Below are 19140 nucleotides of genomic sequence, written 5' to 3' on the forward strand. Positions count from 1 at the left end.
GGAGACTTCCCTACACATAAATATTTTGGAACTAAGGGCCATTTACAATGCCCTAAGTCAGGCAAAATCCATGCTTCTACACCAGCCGGTACTGATCCAGTCAGACAACATCACGGCAGTCGCCCATGTAAATCGACAGGGCGGCACAAGAAGCAGGATGGCAATGGCAGAAGCCACAAGGATTCTCTGATGGGCGGAAAATCACGTACTAGTACTGTCAGCAGTGTTCTTTCCGGGAGTGGACAACTGGGAAGCAGACTTTCTCAGCAGGCACGACCTCCACCCGGGAGAGTGGGGACTTCATCCAGAAGTCTTCACGCTGATTGTAAATCGATGGGAACGGCCACAGGTGGACATGATGGCGTCCCGCCTAAACAAAAAACTAGAGAGATATTGCGCCAGGTCAAGGGACCCTCAGGCGATAGCTGTGGACGCTCTAGTGACACCGTGGGTGTACCAGTCAGTTTATGTGTTCCCTCCTCTGCCTCTCATACCAAGGGTACTGAGAATAATAAGAAAACGAGGAGTAAGAACAATACTCGTGGTTCCGGATTGGCCAAGACGAGCGTGGTACCCGGAGCTTCAAGAGATGATCTCAGAGGACCCATGGCCTCTGCCGCTCAGACAGGACCTGCTGCAGCAGGGGCCCTGTCTGTTCCAAGACTTACAGCGGCTGCGTTTGACGGCATGGCGGTTGAACGCCGGATCCTGAAGGAAAAGGGCATTCCGGAGGAAGTCATTCCTACGCTGATTAAAGCCAGGAAAGATGTAACTGCAAAGCATTATCACTGCATATGGCGGAAATATGTTGCTTGGTGTGAGGCCAAAAAGGCCCCAACAGAGGAATTTCAACTAGGTCGATTTCTGCATTTCCTACAAGCAGGAGTGACTATGGGCCTGAAATTAGGCTCCATTAAGGTACAGATCTCGGCTCTGTCGATTTTCTTCCAGAAAGAACTAGCTTCACTACCTGAAGTTCAGACGTTTGTGAAAGGAGTGCTGCATATTCAGCCCCCGTTTGTGCCTCCAGTGGCACCTTGGGATCTCAACGTGGTGTTGAGTTTCTTAAAATCACATTGGTTTGAGCCACTTAAAACCGTGGATCTAAAATATCTCACGTGGAAAGTGATCATGTTTTTTGCCTTGGCTTCAGCCAGGCGTGTGTCAGAATTGGCAGCTTTGTCATGTAAAAGCCCTTATCTGATTTTCCATATGGATAGGGCGGAATTGAGGACTCGTCCCCAGTTTCTCCCTAAGGTGGTATCAGCTTTTCACTTGAACCAACCTATTGTGGTGCCTGCGGCTACTAGGGACTTGGAGGATTCCAAGTTACTGGACGTAGTCAGGGCCTTGAAAATTTATGTTTCCAGGACGGCTAGAGTCAGGAAAACTGACTCGCTATTTATACTGTATGCACCCAACAAACTGGGTGCTCCTGCTTCTAAGCAGACTATTGCTCGCTGGATTTGTAGCACAATTCAGCTGGCGCATTCTGCGGCTGGACTGCCGCATCCTAAATCAGTGAAAGCCCATTCCACGAGAAAGGTGGGCTCATCTTGGGCGGCTGCCCGAGGGGTCTCGCCTTTACAACTTTGCCGAGCTGCTACTTGGTCAGGGGCAAACACGTTTGCAAAATTCTACAAATTTGATACCCTGGCTGAGGAGGACCTTGAGTTCTCTCATTCGGTGCTGCAGAGTCATCCGCACTCTCCCGCCCGTTTGGGAGCTTTGGTATAATCCCCATGGTCCTTTCGGAGTTCCCAGCATCCACTAGGACGTCAGAGAAAATAAGATTTTACTCACCGGTAAATCTATTTCTCGTAGTCCGTAGTGTATGCTGGGCGCCCATCCCAAGTGCGGATTGTCTGCAATACTTGTACATAGTTATTGTTAACTAAAGGGTTATTGTTGAGCCATCTGTTGAGAGGCTCAGTTGTTTTCATACTGTTAAACTGGGTATAGTATCACGAGTTATACGGTGTGGCTGGTAGGAGTCTTACCCGGGATTCAAAATCCTTCCTTATTATGTCAGCTCGTCCGGGCACAGTGTCCTAACTGAGGCTTGGAGGAGGGTCATAGTGGGAGGAGCCAGTGCACACCAGGTGACCTAAAAGCTTTCTTTAGTTGTGCCCAGTCTCCTGCAGAGCCGCTATTCCCCATGGTCCTTTCGGAGTTCCCAGCATCCACTACGGACTACGAGAAATAGATTTACCGGTGAGTAAAATCTTATTATTCGTTACTTATTCGCTACGGTTATTTGCATATTACAGTCATATCTTTTTGTACCAGAAAATAAACATTTATACATTTTCTTTTTCTGTGTATAATTGTCCTTTGTTTAAAGTATAGCGCTGGGAGTTACCAACACACACATACTCTAATAGGGCTAGTGGAATCCCTCATCCTCCATAGCTGCTTTTTTAAACATAAGGTGTTAGCGCAGGTTCCGGTATGAATGGTCGACCATGTTATGGTCGACAGTCATTAGGTCGACCACTATTGGTCGACATTGACATGGTCGACATGGACACATGGTCGACACATGAAAATGGTCGACACGCGAAAGGTCGACACATGAAAATGTCGACACGGGTTGTTGTTTTTTTACTTTTTCTGGTGTCGTATTTTGCGTAAAGTGACTGGGAACCCCAGTTAGTGCACCGCGTCCCCTTGCATGGCTCGCTTCGCTCGCCATGCTTCGGGCATGGTGCCTTCGCTCCGCTGCCGCTTCGCTCGGCACAGATTACCGTTCCAGTCGTAGTCCACGTGGATCGTAAAGTATGGAATAGTTCCCCAAAAGAAAAAAAAGGTAAAAAAACTCATGTCGACCTTTTCATGTGTCGACATTTCATGTGTCGACCATTTTCATGTGTCCATGTTGACCATGTCAATGTCGACCAATAGTGGTCGACCTAATGACTGTCGACCATAACATGGTCGACCATGTGAACGGATACCGTTAGCGCAGCCCTCACAATATTTTTAATACATATTCCCACAGTACCCAAGAAAGATTATTCCTTTTTGGATGATCATAGTCTTCTAGGAATATTTATCCCACATCCTATATATTTCATTTGCATAATGTGATTACCAATAATATTAGCATCTTTGTGCTTTAGAAGTCTTTCATCTAATGAATGTTTTCCTTGTAATTACCTGTTTAGTTGACTATTCATTGAATTGTAACAATATATGAAAATATTGGGATCCGGTCTGAAGATCGACAGTGTCTAGGTCGACAATGTTTAGGTCGACCACTATAGGTCGACAGTCACTAGGTCGACATGGATGGAAGGTCGACAGGGTTTCTAGGTCGACATGTGCTAGGTCGACAGGTCTAAAGGTCGACATGAGTTTTTCACATTTTATGTTTTTATTTTTTCATACTTAACGATCCACGTGGACTACGATTGGAACGGTAAAGTGTGCCGAGCGAAGCGGTAGCGGAGCGAAGGCACCATGCCCGAAGCATTGCGAGCGGATGCGGTGCACTAATTTGGGATCCCGGTCACTTTACGAAGAAAACGACACAAAAAAAAAAAAAAAAATCATGTCGACCTTTAGACCTGTCGACCTAGCACATGTCGACCCAGAAACCCTGTCGACCTTCCATCCATGTCGACCTAGTGACTGTCGACCTATAGTGGTCGACCTAAACATTGTCGACCTAGATACTGTCGATAAAACGAACCACACCCGAAAATATTCTACTGTACCCAATCCATAAACGGCTGTCGTCCGTCCTCAGGTGACAAGTATGCTGAATAATGCGCCAGTGGCCTACAACCCCTCCCCCTTTTAAAAAAAAAAGAAAGAAAATGATGGATGTGCCGTATGGTTAAAGGGAATACATACGCTTTGCCGGCGGCCAGGATCCCGGCCACCAGTATGGTATGCCGACAGCGGGGCGAGCACTTGAAAGCCCCTTATGGCCTCACTGCACTCGCCACACTGCGGGCATGGTGGCTCGCTGCATTGCTACAGGTTATATTCTCCCACTATGGCTGTTGTGGACACCTACAGAGGGAGAATCACCTACCTCACCGGTATTCCGGCGGCGAGATTGTACCCCTGTCGGGATAACGGCCTCGTTGTTGTGATAGCCAGGATCCTGACGGGCGGTATTGTAACTGCATACCTTTGTAGGTTATATTCTGTATAATATGTTTACATGAATCTATTATGTTTTTGAATCTATTATGTATTTTTCCCTACATGTTCCCATATCGTTAACATTAAGTAAGCCCATAGTGGGAGAAAAGCCTGTGGCGCTTGTATTCCGGTGTCGGCATTTCACCACCTGTCGGGATTCCGGTGTCGGCGTTATGACTGCTGGGATCCCGACAGGCGGTCTCAGGATTGCCTCCTGGTTAAAGGGTATGGCACTTATCTCCATGACCTCATCATCAACACCCATAACTATAGCTATTCTGATATTTAACAAGGGCCATAAAGATTAACTTCTACCTTATAAGCTTTAGTTACATACTTTGAAGTACAAATTTTCCTCAGCACATGTATTCAATTACAAGTGTGGTTGGTCATATAAATGATGCATAGAACAATAGGAGACAAAGTGGTTTGTCAAAGATTACAAGAACCAGACACTGATTTACACCAGTGGGCAGTCAGTAGCTCTCGTACGGCCCTGTCTCTGCAGCGCCCCTCAGTGAGCCCTTTCTACAATACAGATGTTTGTCTCACGCACTCCCCTGTGTGTAAACTAATCCTCTCAACATTGAGCAGAGAACAGGCTACACTCACAGTACTTATACATATTTTTACTGTTTGACAACACAAGATAAGTGCTCCCATGATTAATGCAGGTTGGGCTAAGGTTCTGCCCTGTATATTGTTACCAGCTGAAAGCACTGAATTATGGATTGAAATAGGAACTGCTGGCAATAATAGAGCTTTGTGGACCTTTTCTATCAGATAATCTACATTTGTTTGTTCTCTATATCTCATGTCATTTGGGGGAAAATATAAACGACTTCCTTATTTTTGGGCAGTGTGCAGGATCAGCTCTTTCGGAATGTTTGACTTATCTTCATTGCTTTTAGTGTAATATACTGTATTTTTGAAGAAGAAGCTGGTGATTGGGAAAGGAGATAGATATATATATATATATATATATAAATAGAGAGAGAGAGAGAGAGAGAGAGAACGAGAGTAACAGCGGCACTCCACAGTCTGTTGCAGTTGAAAGTGATGTTTATTGCATCCTATGTCGTTTCGGGAACTAGCCCCGTCGTCAGGGATATGCGTTCCACAATGATACACATCAAATGAACAACATTTATACCCTTTAACAAACATACATTACTCAGATTGCACTCACCTGTCCGGCGCCGCTGCTCCCGTCGCGTCATATATACATACACACACTTAGGAATGGATGAAAGGGAATACTATCTTATCCACATAATGTGATTTGTTGCTTCCAGGAACCTGTCATATTCTTTTAAACTAAAAAAATATTTTAGTGGAAATTTACTAAGGTCCCTGAATCCATTCGAGTTTGTCTTTTTTTCCTAAGGGTCTTCTCGGTACTAAACACAAATCTCGGCAGTGTTGGGGCTATTCGTATTGAGATACACTGCCGTCCACACAAATACGAATCAATAGACCATCGGTCAAATGCAGCTGTTAATTTATAAAGCACTGTAATTTACTGTCCCGGCAGTGTTTGGCCAACAATAGCCAAACACTGCCGGGAAAGCATTGAATTCATACAGAAATAGTACTTTCAAATAGAACTGCTTTTGGCTGGCGTGTTTGGAGAGTCATGCACGGATTAGTGAGATCCATGCATGCATCTCTGTGTAAAAGTGTCCGAAATAGGTAAAAATATAAAAAAAAAATGTGTGGGGTACCCCCTTCTAAGCATTACCAGAACCGGGCTCATTGTGCTGGGGCTGCTTGTTAAAATACGGGGGGGAAATGCGCAGGGAACCCCAGTATTTATACAACCAGCACCGGGCTCTTGGGCCGGTCCTGGTTCCAAAAATATGGGGGACAAAAGACGTAGGGGTCCCCTGTATTTTTAAAACCCGCACCGGGCCCCACTAGCCAGGGACATAATGCCATAGCCGGGGGACACATTTATGTAGGTCTCTCTGGCCGTGGCATTACCCCCCAACTAGTCACCCCTGGCCCGGGGTTCCCTGTGGGAGTGGGGACCCCTTAAATCAAGGGGTCCCCCCCTCCAGGCACCTAAGGGCCAGGGGTGAAGACTGAGGCTGTCCCCAGCACCCCTGGGTGGTGGGTGCCGGGCTGATAGCCAAAAGTGTGTAAAAATCAAATGTTGTGTTTTGCTGTGGAACTAAAAATCCCAGCAAGGCCCCCCCCCATGCTGGTACTTGGAGAACCACAAGTACCAGCATACAGGGAATTAACGGGCATGCTGGTACCTGTAGTTCCACAACAAAAGAAATACCCCAAAAAAACCACAACACACCGTGATAGTAAAGTTTTAATAAAACACACTTACACACTCATACATACTTGCCTACATCCCACGCTGCCATTCACGCCCACTTGTTCATGTAGAATCCAATAGGATACCTGTAAAAAAATAAAAAAAAATAAATATATATATATATATATATATATTCACAAAAAATCCCGTGTAGATCGGTCCTCTTCTTTCCCTGTCGGCATCTATGGGTTCAAAAAATAACAATCCGAACAACCCGAACCAACACAATAAAGGGGATTCATGTTTAGACATGGAACCCCGTTCCCCTAATGCCGGAACCCCCTGTGACTGCTGTCACTAGAGGACCCGGCAGCCAATCAGGGAGCGCCATGTCATAGTGCTCTCTTGATTGGCTTGTACGCACCTGTCCTGTCAATCAGGTGGAGTGCACCGGCTATAACGGAGTTTCGCGGTCCTCCATTATAGCCAATGGTGGGAAAATTGCGGTCTGCGGCTAACCGTAAGGTTAATTGAGGTCACCCACAAGAGTGAGATACCTTTAGCAAATAACAGACAGCCACAAATGAATTTATTTCTTCCTAGAGTGGGTATTTAAAACAAGTGGCTCCCATCATATATGTAATGCCCCAAATGTACATATTTGTCATTACAAGCTGGTATCACCAGTCATTACAAGCTGATATCACCTGAGGTTTAGCTCCGAGGATAAAGCTATGAATATCCAACACTGCTATGCAGACGTGTAACCAATGGGCTGCCCATCCTGCTTCACACTCAATGCTGTGTTCTAGGTTAATACCAAATGGTCTCTTATATGTAACCCCAATTAAATGTGTAATTGTTTGCTAGCAACATATATACTACCCATTATGCAAAGAGAGTTATCCCCTATTTATATTTTGTAAATTTAGGGGCAGATGTACTAAGCCATGGACAGAGTTTAAAGTAGCAACCAGTGGCGGATTTTACCTATGGGATACAGGACTGGAGCCCCACCAGTAAAATCTGCCACCTTAGCTCAGTGAGCCTGTTGTAATCCATAAGTGGCAGTGAATTCCTATTGGAAGTCTTACCTGTCATGTTTCCTCCCGCCGGGACTGCAAGACCGGGCTGCGATTAGCAGAGAGCTGGCTTTCTGTAAGGCCTTTCAGCCCTAGTGGGTTTCTATGGGCTGCAGCCGAAGCAGTCCGTAGAAGCTGGTGTTTTGCGCATGTGCAGTACCGCCGCCGCTACTGCGCATGCGCTGGTCCAGGCACCTGTCTGCTACATTGTACAGGTTCCGGGATCCGGCCGACTGCGGGAACAAGGTGGAAGGGACCAGGCAGCCCACCTCCTCCATCCAGGTAGGAACCACAGCTGGTAGCAAACATTCAGCCTTCTAACTGCAATTGCTCAAACACAGTCTGTAACATGACAGGAACTTATTAGCTGGTACTTTATCTCTCTCTCTACTTTATCACTTTCCAAGGCTAAGTACATCTCCCCACATGTCTTCTCTCTGCCTGCTTACTAGTCCACGTTGCCTGGAGAATTGCTTTGCTTCTTCACTCAGTGGTAGCTAATGACTGTGATATGAGTGGAGAACATGGAGCCCTTGGACAGGCCTAGCTGTCCAGCTGTTGTGAAACTACAAGTCCCAGCATACCCCCCCACCAATCAGCTAGTTAAGCATTCTGGAACTTGTAGTTTCACATTAGCTGGAGAGCAGCATGTTGACCAGGTCTGCCATAGAGCATGTGACTTGTGGAGGGCTGTGCGATGGAACATTCCCTATACTGCTGGTTGCAGTGGAAACCATTGGTTATCATGTAGGATGTCCATCTGTCTTTAAACTGAATGCATATGGGCATGAAACACCTATGCATCATCTAATATATAGGCCCAGTAGTAGGTTATATTCTGTATAATGTTTACATGAATCTATTATGTTTGTAATATGTTTTTCTGCAGCGGGGTACACTGGGGTTCCACAGGGATAACATCGGGGTGTAGAGTAGGATCTTGATCTGAGGCACCAACAGGCTAAAAGTTTTGACTGTTCCCAGGATGCACAGCGCCGCCTCCTCTATAACCACGCCTGGAGCTCAGTTTTTAAGTTGGTGCCCTGCAGGCAGGTCACTAACAGGGGGGCTGCTCCAGCAGCCCTGAAAAGAGCTTTTATAAAAAGAAATAGAAGACTTCAAGGGCTGCAGCATAGTCACTCACAGTGCTAGATGTCATTCTGACAACTCATGATGCAGCTTCATCACCTCCCCCGGCGGCGGTGTATAATCCCGTGCCCTGGTTGCTGGGCGCTTACAGCGGAGGACTCCAGCGCTGCCTAGCATACACACACCTGCCGCTGCTCTCCGGGATTGCGTGGCCGCACCAAGGGAGGAGGTAAGAGGGTCCCCCAGGTGGGACCCGCTGCAAACCGAGATCCAGTGCGGCCTTTGTGAGACGGGCCGCGCTGGCTGGTGTGGACACTGTGGTAGTACAGGGACGCCACTAGACCACCAGGGCAAGGACACAGGTTGGATTACATTATTAATCTGTTTTACAAGGCCCGCAGTACCCGGTGGTAAAGTCCAGCAAGGGGATAAGGCTCTGGCCTGTATCCCCTACCCCAGCCCCAGGGCGCCATTTACTGAAATGTTCCAGCCCTGGAGCTGCATATTTCTCTCTCTCTCACTCCCTGTCAGCGTTTGGCGCCATCACTACATGCTGGGCTGATTCTGGGACTGCATGGGCAATGTCTCCTCTGTAATGCCGCCTGCATCATCAGCGCTGTGCATTTACAGGACACTTAAGTATTCTACATGTCTTTAGACAGTGTTAGTTAAGAAACAGTGCATTACTGCAGGGTTATTTAGTGCAAGTACCCTGTGATATACATCCAGTCTTTACTGTGCATTGATATATCTATAAGCCTATATAGCTTTACTTGGTGTTACTTAGTATTGCTAGTCCAGTGCAGTTTTATTGTTTGTCATAATTTCTGCATTGTACATGTGACTGTGTGTACATATAGCTGCTGTGTGATACCTACTCCGTTTATCTCACTCATACTGCTATCCCTATATTCTGTACCCTGAGGGGGGCTAAGTGCGTCAGGGTTTTTGTTTGATATAGGTAGTTCACAGGATATACTTATTTTGTATTTTTCTCTGTGATTTTCAGTCACCATATACCTCTTGAATATTCTATTTGTGTTGTCTCACTGCACAGGGGGTTCTTGGTCAGGTATTTTATCTGCTGATATTGTACTGTGTCGCCCATGGTTTACGCTTTCATATCATGTCAGCTGCAAGGGGCGATAGTTCAGTGGCTGATAGCGCAATACGCGGTGATGATGCCGCGGACTGATTGGAGTATAACATAGCAGCTGAGGGTTCAGGTTCTGGGGGTTCTCTACCCCCCAGTCGGGTTGCGGCAATGGGGGCACATCAAGACCCGCCTTGGGCTGCTTTCTCTACTTTACTGACTACGCTGGTAACTAGATTCGCGCCCCCCTAAGGGACCTCCCGTGCCTTTACAGCCACATATCGTTCCTGGGGTTAATCCGCTGTGGGCAGATCACCTGTCCACTCAGTTACAGCAATTGAATCACTCATTGGCTAAACAGAAACCTAACCCTCACCCGCCTAAGACCAAGGGGTCCTGTAAGCGGGCCATATCTTCCTCACAATCCACTCATGTTTCGGATACTTCTTCCGTTGAAAATGGCGTATATACTGACCCCTCAGACACTGATGCAGATGCTTCCGATGGGGAATCTATTTCACAGGTGGATTTTTTTGACCTCCTGGAGGCTATCAGGCTGATTCTTCAAATTGATGATGAAAAGAACCTGCAGATACCTCTAAGAAACCTGATAGGTTCAAACGTCAGAAGGTTACTAAATTAGTTTTGCCTCATTCTGACCATTTGGTTGACATACATCAGGAATCCTGGGAGAGTCCAGGAAAGACATTCACACCTCATAAGAAGATGCTAGCTTGCTATCCCCTCGCTGCAGAGTTAAGTAAAAATTGGGAAACGCCACCACCGGTGGACTCGCAAGTCGCTCAGCTGGTGGTGTCATCTGCTCTGCCTGTCACTACCATCACCTCTCTTAGGGAACTGACAGATAAGCGTGTGGAGGGTTGCTTAAAGTCTATTTACACACTTGCAGGAGCTGTGCATAGGCCCACTCTTGTGGCTTCTTGGGCTGCAGAAGCTATTGCAGCCTGGGTTCAGGAGGTGGAAGCGGAGCTGCCATCTAATTTTCCTGATAATGCTAGACAATGTCTTTCATATATTGTTACAGCCTCTCATTACATTCAGGATGCGGCTTCTGATGCCAGTGTTCTGGCTGCCAAAGTGTCTACTACGTCCATTCTGGCTCGCGGATTCTCTGGTTGCGGTCCTGGTCTGTAGATCTGAACTCTAACAAAACCTTGGAGGTGCTCCCTTTTAAGGGGAACATCCTTTTTGGAGAGGATCTCAACAAGATTGTCGCTGACTTAGCTTCTATTAAGACTGCATGTCTACCTAGTACTGCTCCTTCGGCTCCAAAGGTTAAGAGTACCTCCTTTCGTTCCTTTCGACCTCCAGGTAAAGCAAAGGGTCAGGCGTACCCGAAACAGTCTCGCACTTCCAAAACCAATAAGCCCAAACCTAAGCGTGCCTGAGCTGCCGGTCAGCCTGCTTCCAAAACAGACAAGCCTGATGCATGACGGGACGGGCCTCCCCCTGGGGGATCCCAGGGTGGGAGGCCGACTTCTACGGTTTACCCAGGTATGGTTGAGGACCACTTCGGACGCCTGGGTAAGGGAAGTCGTCAGTCACGGATACGCCATCTCTTTCAAGAAACGTCCCCCTCGTCAATTTTGCCTGACAAACATCCCTTCGGATCAGGAAAAGGCAAAAACTCTGTCTGGTGGTACAATCCCTCCTGGACACAGGAGTGGTAGTGCCGGTGCCTCTGGCTCAGAGAGGCAGGGGGTACCATTTAACGCTGTACCTAGTCCCGAAACCGAATGGTTCCTCCCGGCCCATTCTCAACCTCCAGTCTTTGAACAAGTTTGTGAGGATATCAAAGTTTTGTATGGAAACTCTTCGCTCTATTGTTCTGGCTTTGGAGCCAGGGGACTATATGGTATCCCTGGAACCTCTATTATCAATTCCGGGCCTTACCTTTTGGACTGACCACGGCTCCGCAAATCTTCACCAAGGTCATGGTGGTGATGACGGCCCTGCTCCGCCGTCGGGGTATCAGGATCCTGCCATATCTGGACAACTTGCTGATCCTGGCGAATTCCCCAGAGGTTCTCCTCCGTCATCTGGATCTGATGGTCCAGTTTCTGCAAGCCCGCTGGTGGCTCATCAACTGGAAGAAATCATCCCTGGTCTCTGCCAGAGCATGCTGCACCTGGGGGCGTTGTTGGACACACACAGCCAACGGTTGTTCTTGTCACAGTAGAAGGTCCTGAACCTTCAGGACAAGATACGATGCTTCCTCTCTCAGCCGCGAGTGTCGATACACGTGGCGATGCAAGTATTAGGCCTCATGGTGTCGGCTTTCGACATGGTAGAGTACGCTCAATTTCATTCCCGCCTTCTGCAGAAGCTGATTCTTGCCAAGTGGGATGGCCTGCCTCACCGGATCAGGTCTCACATGATCTTATAAACAACAAAAAAAGAAGAACACCTACACTCAAGTAGTCCCCCTGGCGCCAGTATAATTAGTTTTATTCAATTACCAACATGTATATGTCCCAAATCCGCATGCAGCTCACCATACACAGAGGGACTTCCCAACCCCCTTCAAATGGACAAGAAAACTAAAACAAAAGAAATACAGATAGCGCTTGCAGATTTATTATTATAATAAATTTATTAATTAACTATTATCTCAATGATAATTCTCCACTAGTACTATTATAGTACCAAGGATATAGATTAGTAAAAAATCTTTCCCTTGCCTTGACAACAAATTTTCATATATAAAAAAAAAAAACTAAAACCACATTGACATCAATTAATAATATATAAGAAAATGCTCTGCTCCACAAATTGGTTTAGCTAGCCCTCTTAGTACAGAAAGAGATACAATAGTTTCAATGAGTCCAAGTGTTTCACTTAATTGCTACAAAGCTGTAACAGCTGAGTCCATTGTCTGGTTACTTAGTTTCATTTAGTTCATTGAGTTGAAACTCTTGGAAAAGGGTATTAATTTTGCCCCCGCAAGTAAGCCAAATTTGTTCACCCTCTTTGTTGATCTAAATAAATACGTGCGTACATTAAGCCGTAAAAGGTATTTTGCCTTAAAAGCACTGAAAAGATCTAATATATGTGGTACTCCAATTATGTTGGATGCCGAGGATCAAGAGATCTTGGACATTTTGGAAGAACTCCAAGATGCCCCAGAAGATCAGGAATATTCAGCTGTAAAGATCTATGATACAAGGAGGGTGGACAAATTTAAAGAAAGATCTGAGTTTTACCCACTTCAATATAAAGGCCCCTATATTAAGAGCTTCTACAGTAGTACATTGGAGAACTTCAAAAAACTCTGTGAAAAGGCAGAAAAGGGAAGTTTTAAAGATAATCTGCAGAGGGGAGAAAGAAAAGCTCTGAAAACTTTATACTCAGATGAAAGCATAATCATCAAGCCGGCTGATAAGGGCGGCGGGATTGTGATCTTGGACGTAGAGGATTATATATCCGAAGCCATTAAACAGCTAGGCAATAGGACCTTCTATGTCGAGTTGGGCCACAATCCCTCCGCCCTCTATCAAAGGCAGCTTAAAGATCTGTTGGATGATGCCCTTAGGAGTGGTGCAATTTCAAACGAGACGTTTAAATTTCTTTATAGTACACATCCCATCACACCCACATTTTACTTTTTACCTAAAATACACAAGTCACTTACCTCACCCCCGGGTCGTCCCATAATTTCTGGTGTTGGGTCACTCACAAATAATTTATCTTTTTTCGTTGATTATTATCTACAAAGCCACGTGGGGAGCCTTAGGTCCCATATTAAGGACACCAAACACTTCCTAAATCTGATTAATACGGTTAAATGGAAAGAGGGCTATTCTCTTATAACATGTGATGTGGAAGCTCTATACTCCAATATCCCCCATGATTTGGGATTGGAGGCGGTAAAATATTACCTTGATACAGATGAGGAGATGCCTGACTCCCTGCGTGGTTTTATTCTAGATTCAATAGATTTTATTTTAAAGCATAATTATTTTTTGTTTCACAATAAAATATATTTACAGACACGGGGGACTGCGATGGGGACGAGATTCGCGCCGAGCTTCACCAACCTGTACATGGGGAGGTTTGAGGAGGAACATGTGTGGGGGGGCGGGTTCGGTGCGAGTCTCGTCCTCTATGGCAGATTTATAGATGATTTATTTATTATTTGGGATGGTGATGCACTTTCGATAGACACTTTTTTCAGAAGATAAATCAGAATGAATATGGTTTGAAGTTCACATGCAATCAAAGTAAAACAAGGTTGAGTTTTTTGGATATTGCACTATCGGTAAAGGCGGGGCAAATTCTAACGGAGACTTACATTAAACCGGTAGATCAGAGTAGATATCTAAATTATAGAAGCTCTCATGCTAAAGTATGGAAAGTTAATATCCCAAAAGGGCAGCTAATTAGGATTAAACGTAATTGCTCCAATCAGGAGTCTTTCGAGAGACAAGCTGATCTTCTGTGTGGGTCCTTTTTGGAGCAGGGTTACCCAAAAGAAATTCTACAGAAGGCCCTTAGGGAAGTAGAAATGTTGGGGAGAGAGGATTTGCTTGCTATGGATCTACAGCATACATCAAAAAAAGGAAAGAAGGAAGATAGATCATCTCTGTTTATAACAAAATATAATAATTATTCATCTGACATAAAAAAGATAATTAAAAAGAACTCAGAACTTTTGAAGCTAGATGCAGTATTAAGTAAGACCGTGGATCTTAATGGAAAGGTGGTGTTTAGGAAATCAGACAATCTAAAACAAAGGTTAACAAGGAGTCATTTCAACCCAAAGAAGAACGAGGGGGGACAGACAAGAAGGAATTGGATACCTATAAGACCGATAGGCTTTCATAAATGTGGCACTGATAAATGCACTACTTGTTCACACACAAATAGGAAAATAACTGAATTTAGTTCAAATAAAAATGGAGAAAAATTTCAGATAAAAAGCTTTATAAACTGCAGATCAAAATTTGTTATATATGTTGTGCAGTGTGGTTGTGGGAAACAATACGTCGGACGCACGACACGTATGCTCCATACGAGATTTATGGAGCACTGGAGGAATATAAACAAGAATGTTAGAACACATCCCCTCTCCAACCACATTGCACAATGTAGTGTATGTGTATCTAGCAATGTCAAAATAATAGGTATTGAACAAGTGAAGAGTACTGCACGAGGGGGGGATAGGTTCAATACTCTTTGTCGAAGGGAGGCTTACTGGATTTTCAGATTGGGGACCATGTGTCCTGATGGTCTGAACGACACGGTTGAATTGAATCATATCCGTTAAACCGTGGGTAATTGGAGTATGGTGGTCTGTGGGAACTCTTGTAAAGTTGGTAGGTTAAGGGATTAGTATTGTGACGGAAGATGTGCTGTCCAATTGATGAATTAATTTTACTGGTTGATATTTATTCTCATAGCAAAAATCTGGATGTGACCATTCAATGGGTTAAAAGTAAAATAAGGGATAGGTTAGATAGAAAAAATTTAAATAATAATAATTACAGTATTTGCTGGCGTATAAGACTACTTTTTTGCCCTGAAAAACATGCCTCCAAGTGGGGGGGTCGTCTTATACGCAGGGTGCACTTCAGTTGGGATAGACATAGCTGCCATAGTGGCCTTCTGATACTCGCCCAGTGCCCATAGTGGCCTCCCGATGCCCGCCCACCTCATTCTACATACCATCCAGTATCGCGCGGTATCCAGTGCGGCCGCGGCGGGTCACTAGTACCAATTACAGGGAGATGCAGGGACTGGCCGGAGGCGCTGCAGTCACGTTGTGGCCGTACAATGGTGACAATGACAGGTACTGTAATGGCACTAATACTAATACTAATGGCACTCATGTGAAACCGGTAACACTAAATGCACACAGGGGTATACTTTTATACATTTTACAACTTTCTCCTCGCCCCCTCCCCCCTTCTTATGCATACCTTGATAAATACTCCCTATCCAAATCTCTTATCAGGTCATAATATACAGTATGTCACAAATCTGATGTTCTTTTACGTTTTATTTGGTGTGTGGAAGGGGGTAGTCTTATACGGCGAGTATATAATAAACTCTATATTTTGAGTGGAAATGTTGGGGGTCGTCTTATATGCCCAGTCGTCTTATACGCCGGCAAATACGGTATAAAAAATATACACTTCTCTATATAGGATTCTGAATTCAACAGGTTAATGTAGTCAATAGATTGAAATTAACCACTGCCCTTTTTAGATAGTCTAAATATGTGGATATATGCAGGTTTTGATTTGATCTGCATATTTATCTATACACTGTATATCTAGACAGGTAATATGATGTATGAATTTGGAATTTATGTTATAAAAATAGGATGCAATATGAGCCATATAGAATATGGCGTGTATATGTCTCATAGTAAAGGATTGTGTTTTTTTAAATGTAATTTTAGCTAAATGTTGCTCTGTTCCTAGATAAAGGGTTGCTGTATATCATAATGTACATATGTTACCAATTTTAGCTAAATGTTGCTCTGCTCATAGATAAAGGGTTGCTGTATATTATAATGTACATATATTATCAATGAGCTTTGAGCCCGCTGAACCTGCTGGGGCTCTATACAATTATTACGTGTCAAAATACCTGAGAAATCAGCTGTGTGATACTGAAGGAGTATGAATAGCTGTCATTGATGGGCCGAGATCTGATTAAGTCACACACAGCTGGGCAATATCAAGCTCAGAAACACTAATTTGAGTAATATGACAACAAGGTGTGGAACGCATGTAGGACGCGTCGGTGCACCGGAGAAATCGCGAGGATAAAAAGGAGCAGGGCGGCAGATGCAAAGTATCAGACTGAGGAAGCTGCCGATGCCAGGAGGTAGTGAAACGCGTCTCTGTATTTGTACCTGCCAGTGTCAACCTACTCTACCACTCACGCCGAGCATCAGGAGGACTTTGGACGTATCTCCGGATAAGGCTCGTTTGGAACGGTAAATTAGTACCAGAGCCGGGAGGACTACAAAGACGGAAACCTGAGGCGGAGTGGTAATAAAAACTTAACATGGCCATGTCTTATAAAAACTGTGACTATATTCATTAATCCTACTGCTTCATGATGAAATTGCTGTTAACCTGATCAGCGTCATTTAAAGTGGACAAAAAAGCTGCTAAATACTATACGTATTATGTGTGATTGAAAGCAAGCCCTATTATATATATCATACATTATCTAATGTTATAACATCTATTTCAAGATTACCATCACCAAAGAAGGGAAACAGCAGTGAACTAAATGAAACTAAGTAACCAGACAATGGACTCAGCTGTTACAGCTTTGTAGCAATTAAGTGAAACACTTGGACTCATTGAAACTATTGTATCTCTTTCTGTACTAAGAGGGCTAGCTAAACCAATTTGTGGAGCAGAGCATTTTCTTATATATTATTAATTGATGTCAGCGTGGTTTTAGTTTTTTTTTTTATATATGAAAATTTGTTGTCAAGGCAAGGGAAAGATTTTTTACTAATCTATATCCTTGGTACTATAATAGCACTAGTGGAGAATTATCATTGAGATAATAGTTAATTAATAAATTTATTATAATAATAAATCTGCAAGCGCTATCTGTATTTCTTTTGTTTTAGTTTTCTCACATGATCTCCTTGTCTCTGGAGGTTCATCTGTCACTGAGCTGGTGGCTACAGGACCTATGATTGAGCAGGGGTCGTCCCTTCTGGATCTCCAACTGGGTCCTCCTGACAATGGATGCCAGTCTGAGGGGTTGGTGCGCAGTGTTTTATAGCAACACTCTCTTCAGAGTCGGTGGACCAGGGATTAGTCTCTCCTCCCGATAAACATTCTGGAATTGCGGGCGGTGTTCAATGCTCTAAAACTGGCCCAGCATCTGATACAGAACAGGCCTGTTCAAGTACAGTCGGACAACGCCACCACGGTGGCGTACATAAATCATCGAGGCGGCACTCGAAGCCGCATGGCAATGATGGAAGTGTCGAGAGTTTCCGTTTGAACCTCTTGAATCTGTGGACCTTAAGTGGCTTACTCTTAAGGTCTTGTTTTTGCTGGCTATTGCCTCTGCTAGACAGGTTTCAGACTTGGGTGCCTTGTCCTGTCGGTCACCCTTTCTGATTTTTCACCGTGACCGGGCAGTTCTCCGAACTCATCCTGGTTATTTGACTAAGGTGGTGTCGTCTTTCCACATTAATCAAGAGATTGTGGTTCCGGCCTTTACCTCTCCAGGTTTATCCTCCAAAGAGCGGTCTTTAGATGTGGTACAGGCTCTCCGTATTTATGTGAAGAGAACGGCTTTGCTTAGGAGATCTGATTCTCTCTTTGTCTTTTTTGGTTTTCACAAACGTGGCTGGCCTGCTAACAAGCAGACCTTGGCCAGATGGATTAGAATGGTGATTGCACATGCTTATGTACAAGCTGGCCTTCCAGCTCCTAATACCATCAAAGCCCATGCTACTCGGTCTTTTGGACCTTCTTGGGTGGCCCGCCGTGGTGCGACCCTTGAACAATTGTGCAAGGCGGCTACGTGGTCCTCAGTGAACACGTTCATAAGGTTCGATGCCTTCAATACTTCCACCTCCCAGGATGCCTTCTTTGGATGCCGGGTACTTGTGCCCGCTATAGTTCGTCCCCTCCCATGAGGAACTGCTTTAGGACATCCCCGATGTTATGCCTGTTGAACCCCAGTGTACCCCGCTGCAGAAAAGGAGATTTATGGAAAGAACTTACCTTTGTAAAATCTCTTTCTGCGAGGTACACTGGGTTCCACAGGGTGCCCACCCTGACGCACTTAGCTTCTTTGGGTTTGTGGGGGATTAGCCGCTGACACCTTCTCCTGTCGTGAGAATGTGGTGTATGTGGCTACTAACGGCTGTCTATTTTACCTGCTACTACATTGGACTGGTTAACAAAACTGAGCTCCTGTGCACGGAGGCGGGGATATAGAGGAGGCGACGCTTTGCATCCTGGGAACAGTCCAAGCTTTTAGCCTATTGGTGCCTCGGATCAAGATCCTACTCTGCACCCCGATGTTATCCCTGTGGAACCCAGTGTACCTCGTAGAAAGAGATTTAACAAAGGTAAGTTCTTACCATAAATCTCCTTGTCTCCTGCAGGGTCCACAGGATAAACATAGGGATATGAGGTAGCGACAGCGGATTGGCACCAAGGATCAAAGCTTTCGTCCTCCCAGAATGCAACAGGCCAGTCCCCTATATCCCCACCTCCTGGCTCAGGCAATTCAGTTTTTTGTTAGGTGCAGGAGCAAGACCATGGTCAAGTGGGCTGCTGTTTTAGCATTCATAAGCTTTTTTTTTTGTAGTCTTACACTTTTTTTTTGAGCGATCTTTCTAAAAAGCGTCTTATACGTACCTTAGAAAGAGTAGCTCCAAAAACTCCCCGCCTGGTCGCGACAACGCTTACCCCACGTGTACAGTGCTGTTTTGG

At 45.0% G+C, this 19140-nt stretch overlaps 1 protein-coding gene across 3 annotated transcripts in view; it reads left to right on the plus strand.

The window, feature by feature from the left end:
* The window catches only part of SESTD1 (SEC14 and spectrin domain containing 1), a 402961-nt gene that overhangs the window by 230393 nt on the left and 153428 nt on the right, over window positions 1-19140 (plus strand). The window lies entirely within an intron of this gene.

This window comes from Pseudophryne corroboree, chromosome 7, assembly GCF_028390025.1.
Source record: "Pseudophryne corroboree isolate aPseCor3 chromosome 7, aPseCor3.hap2, whole genome shotgun sequence".
Lineage (NCBI taxonomy): Eukaryota > Metazoa > Chordata > Amphibia > Anura > Myobatrachidae > Pseudophryne > Pseudophryne corroboree.